Source organism: Pelophylax lessonae (assembly GCF_965119305.1).
Source record: "Pelophylax lessonae genome assembly, chromosome: 4".
Taxonomy (NCBI): Eukaryota; Metazoa; Chordata; class Amphibia; order Anura; family Ranidae; genus Pelophylax; species Pelophylax lessonae.
In genome coordinates this window covers 165,266,995-165,286,446 of record NC_138771.1, presented here as the reverse complement: position 1 = coordinate 165,286,446, position 19,452 = coordinate 165,266,995, and positions in this window count along the sequence as shown.

The following is a 19,452-nucleotide window of genomic DNA, read 5'->3' as shown; positions in this document are numbered from 1 at the left end:
TGATCGAACGGTTCGGGTCGATCATCGGTTCGACCCGAACATTGGCTGTTCGAAATTCGGCCGAATTCCGAACTTTTTGCGGTAAAAGTTCGGAATTCGGCAACCAGAACCGCCCAAAATGCAATGGGACAGGAACTGGGCTTTAAAAGCCAGTGATTGGACCAGAAACGTCAGTAAAAGCCAATTGAGGGGGCAGGAGTCTGCTAGGAATGTGATTGGAGTGACTAGGGGGTCCAGAGGCCAATCAGTAGTGAATACGCGCCCCAGTATATAACATAGCCCCGCCAAATCTCTAGCACTGTAATAGAGAGGCTGTGGAATAGAGTGGAAGCATTTCTGTTACTCCTGCTGCTCCAGTGTCATTTAGTAATTATTAGTGTGAGGAAAGGGATATGCAGTGTAGTTAGGGTACTATATACCACTATAGTTAGATTCAATAATCTAGTTTCTAGTAGGGAAAGTGTTAAGTGTCAGGGTGACTGTAATGTAGTTTAGGGTGAACTGACTCTGACTGCTATGCCAGGGTGACCGAACTCATCCATGTCAGGGTGACCGCCAGAAAAAAAAAGATAATTTTTCTTAAACTTTTTAGTAGAGCAGGGATGGGGTTCCGCTCCTTTCACACCTGGGCGTTTTTGTTTCAGGCGTTTATTGGGCTTTTTTGTGGACGTCTTTGGAGGCAGGCATGACATCTGAACTTCTGTATAGGGGTATATATATATACACACACACACATATATATATATATACACACACTTACACACATATAGGTGTGAAAGGAGCAGAACCCCATCCCTGCGCTACTGACATAATTTCAATAGCGCAGGGATGGGGTTCCGCTCCTTTCACACCTATAGGTGTGTATGTGATGTGTGTATATATATATATATATATATGTGTGTGTGTGTATATAACCCTATACAGAAGTTCAGATGTCATGCCTGCCCCCAAAGACGCCCAAAAAATGCCCAATAAACGCCTGAAACAGAAACGTCCAGGTGTGAAAGGAGCGGAACCCCATCCCTACGCTACTAAAAATTGATATTTTTTTCCTGGTTCTGGACATGCTACAGAGCTGGAACTTCACAGGTACACTTTTTAGACCCCCCCAGACACTAAATCCAAAGACATTTTTTTTTTCAATAATTTTTTCAATAATTGGCTCTCTATCAAAAATGACAATTTTTAAGAACTTTTTTTTGCCTGATTCATAGTCCCTGGGGCATGACCCAGAAGCCTAGGCACTTTTTAGGGGCATTTATTGGGCTTTAGGGCTTCAAAATGGTGTTTTTTGATTATAGAAGTTCGGGTCCCATTGATTTCAATGGGGTTCTGGAATCCGGACCCAAACTTTCGGGAAGTTCGGGTGTTCTGGCTGAACCAAACTTTTCAAAAGTTCGATCATCCCTACTCCTTACAAGACCAGGGTAGTCTAAGACCACTGAAAACGAAAAAACAAACACAAGGGCGCACCGGCCTAGTGCATTATCCTCTAAAAAAGGTTTATTCAAGTAAAAGGTATAAAAACACTCACAAACGAGTTCTTGGTAAAAGCATATCAAATAGGTATGTTGTCATCAGCATCAAGATCAAAGGCTGTACCGTCCCCTGAAGCTGGAAAGGCTTACGTGTTTTGAGGCTTGGCCTCTTCCTCAGAGCCTGCCCCCTTTTTATTGCACAGGTGGGCTGGCTAGGACCAAAAGCCTGGGAACTGAGCTAGAAACATTTAACCCGTTCCCCAGCCTGGGCCAACTGCTGTCTTACTAGACTATACCTGTTTCAACCTGCCTACATGCTTAGAGTCCAGCGAGTGTAGTTTGAGACAGCAGCCATATACTCAGATAAATAGATTTCTTACAGTACAATTTGCAACAGGCTCTGTGCAGAATGAGGATAGAAGATCTTTTTTAAACTGTATGGTTAAGCTCTTCCTGTTAGTGCTGAGGAGAGAGAGAGCAGAGTACCTCTATTTGAGTATTTACCTGCCAGCGGGAATGCAAGCCTGAGACTGAAAGTGAGGATACTCTGGGCAGCACAGTACTGCCCACATCACATATCCTGCACCACTGCCTCAGAAAGGCTGAAGTGTCCACACCCTCTGCTTTCCACCACTGATCACCGGAGGCATTTAGAGAGAGACTGAGAGGACCCCACTTCCATAGCGAGCATTTATAGCAGCATCCTGGGAACTGGTGAGAGCAATTAACACTGCTAGAAGAGACTGAGCCACTGAGAGCAGGACACCAAGTGCATCCAACCTATATTGCATCCATACCAGCTTAACACTACATTTATACCAACCCTATATTATAGTTATACTGAACTATCACTGCATCTGAAGCACATCTATTTAGTGCATGTGCTGGGTATTATAGCCTACCTATACTGCCTGCAGTTTAACTGGGAATGTCCTTAATTGTAAAGACACTCCTAAAGGACCCCAACGATAGCCCGCAGAAGAACATCACAAAGGACTGCCCTTCTAATAATAATTATTCTGCAAGCCCCCTTTGTTTCCTTACCCCCTCCACTACCACCCTCCTTTTCTTTTGGAAAGTGCATACCCATTCTAATAAGACTACCATCGCCAGCATAAATGCACTCTGGCAGTGTAGATCCAGCACTCGGTAGATTAAACTGCCTACTGCTGCGATTGAGGTAGTCTTGCTACTGTCTGTGCTGATCACCAAGAGGTGATCTTCAGGTACAGGTGGTGGTCATATCCTGCAAACTATGCCAGGCTTTTGGCGGGGTCATCTGCATCCGTGCATGTTCGCCAATGTCGGGACAAGGCGGAGACTACGGTCATGTGAACAATCTGATATTAAGGCAGTTCCCCAACTTAGAGATGAGCTTTCATTCTGTGCAGAGTCCCTCTGAAAAGTGACTTGGCCCTTGTCACTACACACTGTACTTGTATATTGCATTAGGAAGGACATGCTAAGCCGGCGTCCACTCCACAAGTCCAGCGTGCCTCTATTATCTCACTCCCAGTAACAAAATGGGGTCCCGTAGAGCACCTAGCGTGGACCTCATGCATGCTCTCACATAACATCTTTCATCCTGTACCTGCCATGGCCATGGATCTCCATAAAGTAGGTTCAGTTCTGGCTGCTACTGGAAACCAACTAGGGAGGGAGTCTTATAACAACCCCATCACCACCAGTGGACCTGCCACCTTACCAGGTACCATGCCTAGCTACTAATTGCTTGTAGCTTGTTCCTTCACTTGGTTATCCATAGCAGCTACATTCCTCTTCTTGCCTTGCCAAGTTAACTCCTTCTTACTTCATACCTTGGTGCTTTACAAACCCAAGTTCTTTTGATGCATGAAAACCAACATGTACTTAATTGAATAACTTCAGACCAGGCTTAGCATGTTTAATGTAACTTTACTGAAGAAATGTAGCATAACAGTTCAATATGAACAACGTCCTTCCCCTAGTCCTAGCTAGAATGATGAAGTGGCCCAGGCATACCTCCATGGGGTGAGAGTCGAGGTGAGAGTCCATTATAGCATTGTCCAATGTACATGTCTTGAATGTCTTCCAAAAACCCTGGTTTCTTCAGTAGCACCTACAGTTGCACTCACAGGTGATGCTGGAACTCTCTGAACCTGGGTCCCAGAACTCTCTGGACATCACCATCCCCCTTTTTCTAGCACAGGTGGGCTGCCTAGAACAAAAAGCCCTGGAACTGAGTTGGGAATGTTTAATCACTTCTCCAGCCTGGGCCAACCACTAGCTCGCTATACTATATACACTTCAACCTGCATACAAGCTCCCTGCTCTAGGCTGTGCGGTGTGTGACACCAGATCCCTGTCCCTTACCTGCTGGAACTGATAAATCGCCTTTGATCTGTGTGTTTTAGAAAGCTGGAGAGAAGAAAGGGCTTCAGATATACAGGTACAGTACAACTTATGTTGGAACATTTGTTTCATCTCTGTATATCACCTGAGGCTTGTGACTTCAGTGGGTATATGTAAGTGTTTACACCCACTTTAATACACCATTACTTTGGTAATGCATATCAAATCCCAAGAACAAAAATTGTATTTTTTGCAGTTTACCAGGCCTTAGAAAAGATGGGTGACATACTTCCCATCCTAGGGTGACAACAAGCCTGTAAATAGGAGGAGCAGCCTTGTCACTCTAGGAAGGGAGTATGTTAGATCTACAGTATATAACACCTACCTCTCTTAATAACATAAAGGAAAGTGTTTTCTGGTAAACAGAGGTAGCTGGGAACAATGCCAACTGATAACTGCAGAGGAAGAGAGCACATTAAAATATAAAATCCTAACATATTTGAATGAATAGCAATTTTTTTTAGCAAATATACCTGTATATTTTAAAGACCATAAGGGAGAAAAAAAGAGAAATGTATTGCTAGAGTTTCCATAAACATTACATGCAAGGAAACAAAGTGCTTGAATTTCATTTGGTATCACCATTTTGCAATCCCTGCACAGCACAGGCGGGGTGAGGGAAGAGCAACACAAGGAGCCGATGAGTTGTGCTACAGTGCAAGAAACTCACTGATAGGAAGACAGAGAGAAGAGTGACAGAGAGAAATCAGCTAATCAGTGTACTGCTTCTCATTTCACTGCCTAGTCATAGTCTGGGGAAGGGACAATTCCTGTAAGAGACTTTTCCTTGCTGAAGGGTTGAGAATAGAGCAGTTAAAGGAAAAACAGCTGAGTATCCACATTCAGTTTTTTTTTCAACCAGTGGGTTGAACAAAAAGAAACTGAGAGATCCCTATATTAGCACAAATAATGTGGATGTAGGGATCTCCCCCGAGACGCTATTGTACTCTATTGGATTTCCAACAGGACCATTCAACAAACGCACATCATCAGACAGGCTTCTGTTGAACAGATAGTAGTACAAACAGATGGAAGGTTGGCCAGTTCCTGCTGAACTAGCCAAATTTTTGTCTGTATATACTGTGCTTAAAGCAGTTGTATCCTCACAAAAAAACAAAAAAAACAAAAAAAAACCCCTGCAGGACAAAGGCATAATGATCTAGTATGCATCATGAAATACTTACCTTAGAACGAAGCCCCGACACGGTCACCCGGACACCGCTGGGGGAGCTGTCATGTTCCTTCGGCATCTCTTCCGGTTTCGGCGGTTCCAGCGCTGTGAGTGGCAGGAGCCGCGATGACGTCACTCCCGCGCATACACGCGGGAGGTCACTTTCCGGCAATGAGCCAGCAAGAAGCTCTATAGGTCTGCCGGACCTTCAGAGCGCATGTGCTGCTGGTGTCAGCGGCTGCATGCAGAGCGAATATCTCCTAAAATGTTTGCATTTATTATCTTTATTAACAACTACCTGCCCGTCATATAGTAAAATGACAGCCGCAAAGTGGTTGTCCCATCCCGGCTGGGTGTCATATGACGCCCAGTGGAATAGGCTGCTCTGACACATCGCATCTCCGATCCCGGTAAAGAGACTATGACGTAGGCTCTTTACCATGTGATCAGCTGTGTCCAATCACAGCTGGTCACATAGTAAATAGGAAGTGCTGTTGATCGGCTTTCCTCGCGACTCGGCGGCTCTCCTGACAGGAGGGGGGTCTGTGCTGGTAATCAGAGCATTGATTACCAGTGCAGACCCTTGGTGGATGCTACTAGAGCCACCAGGGATTGCCTACCCATGGCCACCAGGGATGCCCACAAATGCCTGTCAGTGCCCTCCTCATCAGTGTTGCCCACCAGTGCCCATCATTACCCATCAGTGCCGCCTATCAGTGCCTATTAGTGTTGCCTATCAGTGCCCATCAGTGCCGCCTATCAGTGTCCATCAGTGCCGCCTATTAGTGCCCATCAGTGCCGCCTATCAGTGCCCATCAATGCTGCATATCAGTGCTACCTATCAGTGCCACATATCAGTGCCCATCAGTGCTGCATATCAGTGCCACCTATCAGTGCCCATCAGTGCTTCATATTAGTGTCTCATCATCAGTGCCACACCATCAGTGCCTCCTCATTAGTGTCTGCCAGTGCAGCCTCATAAGTGCTTGTTAGTGCAGGAAAAAAACTTGTTTATTTACAAAATTTTATAACATAAACAAAAAAACCTTTTTTTTTCCACACTTTTCGGTCTTTTGTTATTTTTCTAGCAAAAAAGAAAAAACCTTGCGGTGATCAAATGCCACCAAAAGAAAGCTCTATTTGTGGGAAAAAATGACATAACTTTGGTTTAGGTACAGTGTTGCATGACTGCGCAATTGTCATTCAAAATGCAACAGCACTTAAAGCTGAAAATTTGCCTGGGCAGGAAGGGGGTGAAAGTGCCCTGTATTGAAGTGGTTAAAAAGGTGATTATCCTGACTTATCCTTTAAAGCTGAACTGCAGACAGATATAAAGATGAAAAATAATACAAATCTGTATTTCCTAATAGGTAATTTAAAGTGTTTTTAAAAGCAAGTGGTGTAAGGCCTGGTTTACACTTGTGCGATTTCAGACGCGACTTATGTCGCACAGAATTGGATTACAATGGAAACCACATTATTCTCTATGGCACTCATCGACATAAATTCAGCACAACACCTGCCGACATCCTAGCAACCAGTGACCAGTGACTCTTCCATGTTGTCAGGTTGGGAGTTCCTGGCCGACAGCAATATGTGTACAAAAAAGCCGGTCCCCCCACAATCCATACCACGCCCTTATTCGAGCATGCAGGCCAGGCCCCCCCCCCTCCTGAACCATACCATACCACCCCCCCCGGCAAAGCACCTTGTTGGTGGGCGGCATTTTTTTTCCATGTGGGTCTGCAGCCGTTGTTCTGTTGTGATTGACAGAGACATCGCTGCAAGACATGATTGACATGATGTACAACGTGAGACTTAAAAAAAAAATAATAATAATAATAAAGAACTTGTCAAAAATTGTGTTTGTGTTTTATTTGCCACTGAAATTGTTTTGTGAATAAGTAGAAAGACATGATTGACATGATGTACAAAGTGAGACTTAAAAAAAAATAATAATAATAAAGAACTTGTCAAAAATTGTGTTTGTGTTTTATTTGCCACTGAATTTGTTTTGTGAATAAGTAGGGGTACTATGTACCCCTTACTTATTCACATGGGGTGGTATCTGGGGGCCCCTATATTGTTAAACAGGGCTTCCAGATTTTCAGCCCCTCCAATCACAGACCTCCTTAACGACTAGGCCAAGATTGTGGGGAAGAGGTCACTGTCATTAACATGGGGACTAGGTGCTTTGCTAGGGGGGGTCCCCCTAGCAAAGTAACTCCATCATGTTGAGGATATGTTGCCTGGTATAGTTTTGGTGGGGGGCGCAACCCCTCCCCCTTTTCCTGATTTGCAAGGCTGCATGCTCGGATAAGGGTCTGCTATAAATTTTGGGAGGACCTCACTCCATTTTCTTGGAGGTAAAATCCATATCAGACCCAAAAGGTCTGGTACAGATTGTAAGTGAATCCACATGCGCTTTTTTTTATAGGCTTTTTTGTTTACATTCTGTTGTCTGCTGGGACTTCCCTGCTGACAGCAGGAATGAGTCACTGGTTGCTAGAATGCAAGCGAGTGCTGGCTCCTTAACAACCAGCATCCCTGAGCTGCAAAACCTCCTAGTCTCCTTCCCCTTTCAAAAAACACCTGTAGCATGAAAATGCGTAAAATAATATGCAATTTTGCACTACAAAATCGCACTGAAAATCAGATCATGTTGCAACTGCACTAGTGTGAACCTAGTCGTAGTATCCAAAATTGACTCGATAAAAGCCTTTTGCAGTACATGAGATGTCAGATTGGGGGAGGGAAAATTAGCACAAGGAAACCAACAATTTTGCTGCAGTACAAGGAGCATGCTGCTAGAATGAGAGAACAGAGACGGGGTGACAAAGAGATAAGCTTATCAGTCTGCTCCTTCAGCTTTGACTGTCCGGTCATAGAGTGGTGGTGGGGTGATACCTGTCAGTATAACTGAACTGCAGAAGAGAAAAATCAGATCTCCCCCATACAAGACTGGGATGTACAAACATGTCAGAGCTGTGTCAATCTCTGAGCTGAGTGGATATAACTGCAAATCCTTTGGCAGGTAAAACAATTGCCTTTTGGCTAAGATCAAGTGTAGTATCTGTTCTTATCAGTTGGTATGGGCCTTAGCTAGTACCAGTATGACCGAAACCCGGAGCGCTCTGAGTATTGAGGTATGGGAAGTAGGTCATCTGGGAAAGCATGTGGGGCCCGCTGCCTTCTGATTCGAATGGGTTGAACTGTCCTAACCAGTTTGAAGGGGGCAGGAAGCCGGTTCGGGGGGGCCGGTGGAACTGCTCCTGGATGTAATGGACTGAGGAACGGGATGGCGAGGGGAGGGCTTTCTCTCCTGGGTTTTGATCTGGCTTTTGTGGCGAGCCTGTCCCCAGTTGTAGGTAAGCTCTCTCTAACCTGTCCAGGTTCTGATGTCTGCTGGTGGGGATAGGCTACACTCGGTCTGGCCGGGGGCTGAGATTGAAAAAGCCCGTAGTGTAAGTGCCCCTGGGGTGGCAGCCCAGGGGTGCCTTAATTTCTCACTGGTGAGGGGCAGCTCGCTGTGAGTTCTTTTGGCACCTTGGTCACTGCACTATGCACACCTTTTTCGCACCTGCCTCTTGGGACAGGCCTTTTGGCTTGCACCAGAGGAATTTTTTATTCCGGCTGGAAGGCCTGCCTTGGTTCCTCACATGGCACCATTGCACTTTCCCCACTTCCCCTTCCCCACTTCTATGTTTTGTTTGTCTTTTTCTTTGGAGTCCGTCACCTGCACTATCACCTTTGTTTTCTTTATTTGCACAGACTGGAGTGTGTGGGTCCTCGGGCCCTGCCTTAAGTCTTGGGAGGGGGTGGATATGGCCTTTTGGCTTAGTTCGCCCTCTCCCATGGGGTCTCCCTTCGGGGGAGCCCTACTTAGTACTCGGTGGGGGCTGTTCCGGCAGTTCCCCTGAAGAACGGGGTCTGTCTGGTTTTGGCCAGACAGACCATGAGTACCTTATGTCCCTGTCAGGAGCCTTGCGCCCCAGGGGATTGAGGTTTTGGGTCCTACCTCTTCGGAGGGAAGACCATACGTTGTCGCACACCCTGTGCTTTTTTGTGTTACTCACTTTGTGTGTGTGCACTTTTTTATGCACCGGGTGGAGTCTTTTGAGTGTGTTGCACACGCTACGGGCTAAAAAAAAAAAAAAAATTGCCTTGTATGTATTTCATCTGTGTATTTAACTGTTTGCCTAAGCATCAGCTTAATGTCAGAGAGCAGTTGGACTGATCCCATATATGTAAAAGCATTGTAAAATATCAAAGTTCAGGGCTTTTTTCAGCTGGAACTTGGTGGAACTCAGTTCCACCACCTCTGGCTCAGGTCCTCTGCTCCCTGCTCACCACTATCACTTGTAAAGACAGAGGTATGGCTTTTGTGTTTTTCTCTCCCAATAGCTCCACAGATCTGTTCTCCTCAGCGTCTCCTATTAGGTTCAGGATGAGGACAAGGGAGATGCAGGTGGCCAGGGTGGAGTATGAATGCCGACAACCCCATTGGATGATCTCGCTGCAAGTGAAAGAGGCAGGACCACCTACAGTGGTTGGGGGAGGTACTACTGTAGCCGGCTGGAAGCTTAATCCTAATACATAGTCACAAAAAAGTACAGCGCTCTCCTTCAATAAAATGCATTCAAATTATAAGTGCATAAATAAATATTTGAAAATAGTGTAAAAATCATCTTTGTATAATAAATTAATTAATAATGTGAGTCCATCTTTTCTTTTAAATATTTAAACAATCCATCAATAAATGATTATGAAAATGTCTGTGAAAAAAAAGGGGTACAGTTCTATACACCAGAAACTCTTCAGTAATTGCCTCTGATCACCACAGTGCCCTTCACCTCACCTATGGGTGTCTTCTCACCTGCTTGAATGGATCTCACTAATTAAAGGAGGTCTATATGCACTTTGCAGTGTTATACTGTAAGTGGCATCGCTCCCATTGGCCGTACACTCCAAATCTGTGGCTCTCAGCAGCTCTCAGCGTGGTGTCAATCATATAGGAGGCAAGAGGAAAGAACCATAGTGCAAATCACTAATAAAAAACATTTATTTCCAGCTGAACCTTCGAGAAAGCCCATTGGGTGCTACGCGTGAGGTGGGTGGTGAAGAAATTATGCTGGGACTAGGTGGAGCCGTGTATGCAGAGGATTGTATTGTGAAATGCTTTGTTTTTATTTCTGAAATGTGAGTGGATTTTTATATGGAAATAAATGCTTTTCATTAGCGATTTCCACTATGGTTCTTTCCTCTTGCATCTTTTATGATTGACACCACGCTGAGAGCTGCTGAGAGCTGCTGAGAGCTGCTGAGAGCCACAGATTTGGAGGGTACGGCCAGTGAGAGCGGTGCCACTTATAACACTGCAAAGTGCATTATTTGGTGAGGTCCATTCAAGCAGGTGAGAAGACACCCATAGGTGGGGTGAAGGGCACTGTGGTGATCAGAGGCAATTACTACAGAGTTTCTGGGGTATGGGACTGCACTCCTTTTTTTTTTACGGACATTGAATCATTTATTGATGGATTGTATATTTATGTAAAAGAAAAGATGGAATTACGTAATTAATTCATTTACTATACATAGATGATTTTTACACTGTTTTCAGCTATTTATTTATGCACTATAATTTTAATGCACTTTATTGAAGGAGAGCACTGCACTTTTTTGTGACTATATATGTGATGGTGTTCACCATCACTGGAATTTAAGGACAGATGGGTGAGGGGTTGAATTGCTTCATTTTTGTCAGCAAGGTCAATTGTTCCCTTTGCCATGAGGTTTCTGAGCAGGAAGCCCACTCCTAATATGGTCATCCCAGGAAGTTCTGAGGAGACGGACTGTCTGGGGTGGCTCCCCATTCAACTATTGTCAGGTGGGCTAATGCTAATGACCGCACCTCACCTGTTGTCTGCTAAGGGAGGTATTGACACAGAGTAATGTGTATTGAGGGCTCGTTAGGGACCCATTGTTCTGTGTCTGACTATTATGTACATTGACTGCCCCCTGGGGCTTCTGTCTCCTTGCATTGGTCAAAGCTATCTGACCAATCCCTGTTGACTCATTTTCAAGTCCTCATTTGCATTTCCTGGTCAAGCTATCTGACCAATCCCTGTTGACTCATTTTCAAGTCCTCATTTGCATTTCCTGGTCAAGCTATCTGACCAATCACTACTGACTCATTTTCGAGCCCTCATTTGCATGTGTGGAGAGGACCAGTATGGAAACTGCAGGTACTTTACAATTGACCAATAGGAAAGCGGTTGTTGGGGGCAGGATGTTCCAAATTCTGTATAAAAGTGTGCCGTGTTCTTCCAATAAATTGTCTTCCTGTTTGAACTTACATACAGCCTGCCTGGTGTGTGTTCTAATGGATTCCGAACGGCACATAGCTGTAGTTCGGATCCCGGATCCTTGGTTGACCGAACCATCAGACGTTGCGATCTGCAAGCTGACTTACTAGAAACAAAGGAGTGTCGGGAGAGCGGACAGAGCGAGCAAGGGTCTCGTCACAATATATATTTATTGCATTTTGTACAGGTGGTTGGATGCATAGTGGTGCTAGCTGCTTCCTATAGTACATAGGTGTTGAGTAATAGGTGGTTAATACACAGGAATAGCGCGGAAATTATTTAATTTTTTTTCACATTTATTAATCTTAATACAGCAACAAAAGTAAGACATGTGGAGAGTGGTGGAGCTTTTAAGGAGGGGGGGGGGGGGGCAGTGGAGGGGAGGTTACATGTAGAGGTCCAAGCTGAAGAGTGGGGAATATGAGATGCAGACAGGGGATGCAGAACTAGGCAGCTGTGGAGGGTGGCTCTGTGTGTAGAGCACCCTGAACTCTGCACTCTGTATGCAGCACACCCCTAAACTCTACACTCTGTGTGTAACACACACCAACCCCCACAAACTCTGCACAGTATGCACTCCTAGTATTTAATGCCCCTGTATGACCCTCTCACTGTTATTAAAATGTGACCACACCCACTATTTCACGCAGTTTTGGAGGGTGTATGTGTATTGGGGCAGGGGTCGTTTTAGTTCCTGCACCTTTTTTCGGAGAAAAAAAGCCCTGTCAAAGTCTATACAATTATGGGAGTCATTAGCAGATTCAAGGATTAATTAGACTAAGGAGGACTTTAAAGAAGTTGTAAACCACCCAAAAAAATAAAAAATAAAAACCTGAAAGACAAAGGCATAATGAGCTAGTATGCATAATTATAAAATACTTACCTTAGAACGAAGCCCCCACAGCGCTGCCCGCTTACAGCTGATATGGCGTCCATCTATACCCGGTCTTCCTTCCGAGTTCGCGTCCCCCGGCACTCTGAGTAGCTGGAGCTGAGATGATGTCACTTCCATGCATGCGCGCGGGAGCCGCTGTTCACGACGCAGGGCTTTGAAGGAATGGCACAGGCAGCCGTTCCTTTAGAGCACATGGGCTAGTGATGTCACTGGCTGCATGTAAGGTAAATCTCTCCTAAACGGTACATGTTTAGGAGATATTTACAGTACCTATAGGTAAGCCTTATCATAGGCTTACCTATAGGTACAAGTTACAGAGGAAGCTTTACTTTCTCTTTAAATGTTCATTGGAAGAAGCCTAAGGCCCCTTTCACACCTGTCCACTCTGTCGGCGGACTCCGTTCTGCTCAGCGAGGGATCGATCTGCCGATCCCCGATGAGCAGGTGGATGACAGCTCTGTCTCTGCTCTGTGTGTGGAGATGGAGGTGTCCGATCTCCGCTGTTCTATATGGGGGAATCGGATGAGAACGGACCGCCTGTCTGTTCTCATCCGATCCGCCAGACGGATGGAAAATAGGGTTTCCATCCGTCCGGATTTGACGGACAGGATCGGATCGGATCGGATGTCAGCGGACATGTCTCCACTGACATATGCTGCCCCATAGAGATGCATGGGGCATCCATTCAGATCCGCCTGAAAAACTTTCAGGCAGATCTGAACGGTCCGCATGTGTGAAAGGGGCCTCAAGCAGCATTTACTCCAGGAAAGATACATATTAAAGATCTCAAATATTGAATTGTGCACTTATCCTAGTAAATGTTAACTTAAGGCCCGTACACACGTGCAGATTGTCGGCCGAAAAGATTCGGCCGACGACCGATCGGCCGATTTTCGGCTTGTTAGTATGATGCTTCCGACAGCCGACAGCGCACTTTCGGCCGAACAGAATCTGTCGTGCAAGCATTAAAATTTTTGTATGCCGACACCAGAACGGCCGATTGTTCGCCAGTCAGTACAGATTTCGGCCGACAGACAGCAGATTTGCAAGACTGGGCATGCTCAGAAAAGAAAAAACACAGGGAAAGTTAACCATCACATGACATCACTTCTGCAGTCGGCTGTTGTTGGCCGACAAAATTCGTGTGCAGTCTTTTGCACTTTTCAGCGGACACGACAGCCCGGGGACAAAAGACGGCCGATTGTTCGGCCGACGATCGGTACGTGTGTACGGGGCTTTAGCTTTAAAATAGTTGTGAACATACTGGGGTTGATTTGCTAAAATGGGAGAGTGCAAAATTTAGTGCAGCTGTGTAGCCAATCAGCTTCTAACTTCAGATTGTTAACCACTTAAGCCCTGGAAGATTTTACCCCCTTCCTGACCAGGCCACTTTTTGCGATTCGGCACTGCGTGACTTTAATGGACAATTGCGCGGTCGTGCGACGATGTACCTAAACGAAATTGACGTCCTTTTTTTCCCACAAACAGAGCTTTCTTTTGGTGGTATTTGATCACCTGTGCGATATTTACTTTTTGCGCTATAAACAAAAAAAGAGCGTAAATTTTGCAAAAATAACAATATTTTTCAAAATATTTTATATGAAATTCCCCAAAAAAAATCTAAAAATCTAATTTTTTTTACATATTAGGCCAATTTGTTTTCTGCTACATATGTTTGGTAAAAAAAATCGCAAAAAAGTGTATTTTGATTGGTTTACGCAAAAGTTATTGCGTTTACTAAGAGAAAGATTCTTGTCATTTTTCTTGTTTTTTTTTTTAACATGTAATGGGGGCGATCTGCGATTTTTCTTTTGCGGGACTGCAACATTGCGGAGAACAGATCAGACCCTTGACTGACATTTTTGACACTTTTGGGGTTACCAGTGACATTACTACAGTAATCAGTGCTATACATATGCACTGTTACTGTAAAAATGACACTGGCAGGGAAGGGGTTAACTTCTGACATGTGATCATGCATCCCCTCTTCCTGATGGGAGAGGGGGGTTGTTTACAGGACACCATCAGACATATAGTGGGCCAGTAGTCCATAGTCTGTTCAGCCTGAGGCAATATGCAGGCTATGCTTAAGCTTGAGCAGAAAAAATGTTCTAAAGGCCTGCTGTGATTAGGACAGGGTGTGTACCAGAGGCAGGCTGTGATTGATCAGAGGGCATGGTGGCTGAACAAACTACCCAATAGAGGCATGCTATGTTCCTGCACAGTGTTCTGTACCTCTGAAAAGCAGGCCAAAGGATAAAAACTGACCACGCTAGCATAGATCAGCTTCTGTGCTTTGTGTGGTCAGTTTAGAACAAGGAAAAAGGTGAATGGCAGGATCAGTTATGTACTTCAAATGGAAAAATTACATGAAAATGATAAAGACTAAGGTTTTTAAAATACACATATGTAAGCACACACATAGAAAAAATATTTCAGGTAGCATACACTTTTTGTTAGAGTGGAGCCAAATACTGTATATTATACATGCACATCAGCCCCTTCCTCTAGGAGGGTACAATCTGAGGTAGGAGCTTACAATGTAAGGTTGACAAAAACTCCCTCCCTTCCTGCTTCAGTGAAAATGGCCACTGAGGAATACCTCCAGTAGGGCTACAAACAGCAATAGAAACATGTTTTCATAGTTGAGTGGGGAAAAGTGAAAATGTTATTAGATTATTTTGGTTTGATTTCTAGTTGCCAATATTCCCCTACATCCTGTAACAGTGACACAAGCAGGAACTCAGAACGCAATACCAACTTGACAGAGGTTTTAGTACTTTCACACTTTATTCCAAACTAGAGTTACTAGTGTAGTGGTGTTATACTTTAACATCTAAGCTTAGGTCTACTTTAGATTGTGGAAGGCTTAGAACCTCTGTATACTTGTCATTGTTGTCGTTGTCCCCATGTGGGAATTTTTTTCTTAGCTCTTGTGTATTTAAACAGGGACTGAGGGAAAATCCACCCAAGAGGCACACGTGCAGCAATAAAAATGCAATACAAACATAAAGCATACATCCATCTGGCTGTTGTGGACAGCAGAAAAACTCAGAGAAAATAAGCCCTGTAAAATTTACTAGTCCTGGCAGAACCTTTATGTGTGGGGCATAGCAGTTGTAAAAATGATTTTCCTCTGCAAGGAAGCAAGTAGTGTTGTTTGAAATTTCTTCCTGTGTATGGCAACCTCCGATCCTCAGAAAGTTATTTATGAAGGAATAACCTGGGAAAACAATAATCCTCCATAGTTCCATGCAATCTGTTAGTGATTTGCATTTCTGCATGTCAGCCATGATGATATAGTGAGAGTAGGAACAAATACTGGATGTTTGCAAGTTCTAGTACTGGACTGTAAATAGTTGCTTTCCCATTGCAAAGTACATAAAAGTGTTGATTGATTGCATTTAGTAATTTGGTCATTTCAGCTCCTCCTCCTTTAAAACAACATCCTGTTTTTAGGTAGACTGAAAATCCACTTTGAAGTGTACATAAATTGTAAATGTATTCCTTCTTTATTGAAAAATCTCATGATGAATTCCATAGTTATGGGTCAGAAACACCTGGCCTTGTCTGGGAATTTCCCTCTCAGGAAAGCTGTTTTAAACCAGGGCTCCTCCAAAAATTGCTAAGTGTTCCTTGAGCTGTGGCTGATTGACCTCCAATATGATGATACTTGTGGAGCCAACACCACTTGGCAAAGCCAACTGCATGATACCAGTGATTTTTGTAGCTGTCTGTGGAGGTGGTATTCTGACCATCATTGTAAGGGGAGGGGGGTTGGGATACTTTACACTGGCCAACAATGTTGCAGGAGGGGAGATTAAATTACACACAGATGAACTGAAGTCAATTGGTTCATTTAGATTTTAGTTAGGGCTCTTTCACACGGCCGCTCCGCTTGTCCGCAAATCATCCTATTTTTTTGCGGATGATTTGCGGACATAATGTAAGTCAATGGCATTGCGGATGTCAGCGGAATACCATCCGCTGACATCCGATTTTCTTCCTTTCAGTTCTTTTCCGTTTTTTGGAACGGAACAGAACCCTATTTTTCCTCCGTGTAAAAAACGGAAAGGAAGGAAAATCGGATGTCAGCGGTGTCATCCGCTGACATCCGCAATGTCCATAGACTAACATTATGTCCGCATATCATCCGCAAACGGATGGGATGATATGCGGACACACGGAGCGGATGACACAACTGTCATCCGCTCCGTGAACAAAAAAAAAAAGTCCCGCAGCGGATAAGATCAGCGGAGCGGCCGTGTGAAAGAGCCCATAGGGTTTAGTAAATGCATGCCACACTTTTCAGATATTTATTTGTAAAATAAAATTTGAAAACCAATTTATCATTTTTCTTCCACTTCACAATTATGTGCCACTTTGTGTTGGTCTATCACATAAATCTTAATAAAATACATTCACGATTTTGGTTGTAACATGACAAAATGTGGAAAATTTCAAGAGGTATTAATACCTTTTCAAGGCACTGTAGTATTAAACATAACTGAAACTCAAAGCATATACAGTATGTTTAATGTTTTAACTGCCATTATTTATAATTTTTGCCAGCAATCTTTATGATCTTCACAATGCTAGTTAGAGCACTGCGGCTCGCTGGTTTACTATTACTTATTTCTTAGCTTTACTTTTTATTGGGTTAGCTCCCTGTTTCTTGGACAGAGGTTACGATGCTGGTACACTCTCCAATAGGGAGGCAGAGAGGTGACATAGCCATATCTGGTTTTGTTGTGTAGAAGATGGGTGGAAGGCCTCATGCACACTGGAAGTTTAAGTCCAGATGCATAAGACTCCAGACTTTAGGTTTTCCAGTGGAAGACACAGCCCACCCCCCTGCTGTAGGCATCCATTTAGGGCAGTATGCACCCAAGGATGAATGCCGAGAATGCAGACTACTTTCACAAGGCTGAGCAGCAAACCTGTGCCATCCACCTGAACGTAAATGGCAGAGTTTCATACACCAGGCCTAAACACTCAGTTTGCATGAGGCATAAATTTTAAGGTTGACTGCACAAAACTACAAATTCTTTGGTAAGAAATAAAACAAACATATATGTATATATTGTATATATTTAGCTATCTGCCAGGAGTTCTGTTCTGTGGATACCTCTGTTTAATCTCCACATCTGTTTCCAGAGCACCTGTGGAAGGGATTCAACATTCACAAACACAACAGTTCTTGTTCTTGTTTAGTCAGGATTTAGCTCTCAGCATGAAATCACACTAGACATGATCAAAATACAGATTTATTTTGTAACAATATAGTAACAATCCTAGTGCAGTTCTATTATACTTTGCAGGTTCGAGTTTAATACATTTAAAATTACAAATGTACAAATAATAAGCATTACATTCTATCAAATGATATTCCATGATGCCGGTCCACAGTTTTGCAAAGCAGGGATCTAGCAGATGAAATTGTGTGGACACTGTGAAATACATGTTTTGTTGACTCAGGGCTGTAAATAGGAACTTCTCCAAATGGTCTAACCCTACATTGAGATTCAGACAAGATGATAATTGCATTAGGAAATATTTTTCTGGCTACTGGGGCTTCTGGCTACCATCATGTGTGCCATATTGTACCAACATGCAAAAGTAAAATTTGTGTTGAAGTCAAAGCATTGACTGTATGAAAACATAAAGACCTAATATAACCCAAACAAACATCTCAATGGACACTGGATGGTTTTATCACTTACAAACTTCTACACCTCCCTGGCTCCCAGATAATGATTATGCTTCTAAGTTCCCTTGTGGTCTTAGACTTTGGTCCTCTGTGTGTGTTGTGAGACTTTTGTTTGTGTCAGAGCTTTCGCTGTCCCCATACAAGTCAATTGAGACACAAAAGAAGCACTAAGCACATGGATGCAGCAGGTGGATGAAGAAGGAGGTTAACTGCAGCTCAAATGCACCTGCACAGTGAATAACCTCAGAGGTGCTTCAAACTGATGCAAGTGGAATGCTTAGCTGACTTTTCTTGCTTACTAGTTTTTTTTATTCCTTAAATCTGAAGCCAAAACCTCTCTTTTTGGATATTGTGGGAAATACTGGGAGGTACTTATAGAAACATATATATGGTGATGCGCTATTAGAGTGATAATGAAACACAGTGCATTAAATAACTAATACCTCAATATTGTATGAGAATCTATATATAGCATGGATACCACACAAATAAGCTGTGAATTAAATCCAAACAGTGCAGTGTAAGCATAAATATAGAGCAAAGAGTAAATATTCTTTTATCTGCAAAACTGGGTGAAAGTGAATGTAAAGTGACAGATAACAGTGTGGTATAGGATGAAAGCAAAAAAAATTTAAAAATAATAAGAGTGTTTAGTGATAAGTTTACTTAAAATGTAAACCAATCATATACTGTAGGTACAGGAAAGTCCTTTGAAATATAGGACATATCACAACGTTTCCCTTCACCATGTGGTATTGGTGACTGTTACACAGTGACTCCAACTCAAATCTTCAGTGTACTGACACCCCTGTGCTCACAGGCCACTCACCTTACTGCTGAAAGGTAACAGCATTGGGTTGTATATCTTTAGATTCAAATCTTTTGCTCTTTAAGTTGTGTTTCAGTTCCTCCAGGGATAGTGTGTCATCTCTGCGGTTCTCTCGCAATACCTCCTTACATGTCTCTTTTTAAAATGACAAACAATCGTATCATCCATGAGCGCCGAGCTCGTCAGACGTAATTTCCGGTATGCCTCTGCCCTACGCGTTGTGTCACACCCATGTGACTTCACCAGGAGATTTCCTGACCGCAGAGAGGACACACTATCCCTAGAGGCCTTGAAACACAACTCAAAGAGCGAAGGATTTATATCTAAAGATATACAACCCAATGCTGTTACCTTACAGTAGTAAGGTAAGTAGCCTGTGAGCACAGGGTTGTCACTACACTGAAGATTTGAGTTGGAGTCACTGTGTAACAGTCACCCAAAGCACATGGTGAAGGGACACATTGTGATATATGTCATATATTTCAAAGGACTTACCTGTACCTAAATTAATGGTTTACATTTTAATATTTAAGTTATCTGTCACTTTACATTCAGTTTCATTCAGTTTTGCGGATACCGGAGTATTTACTCTTTGCTCTATATTTATGCTTAC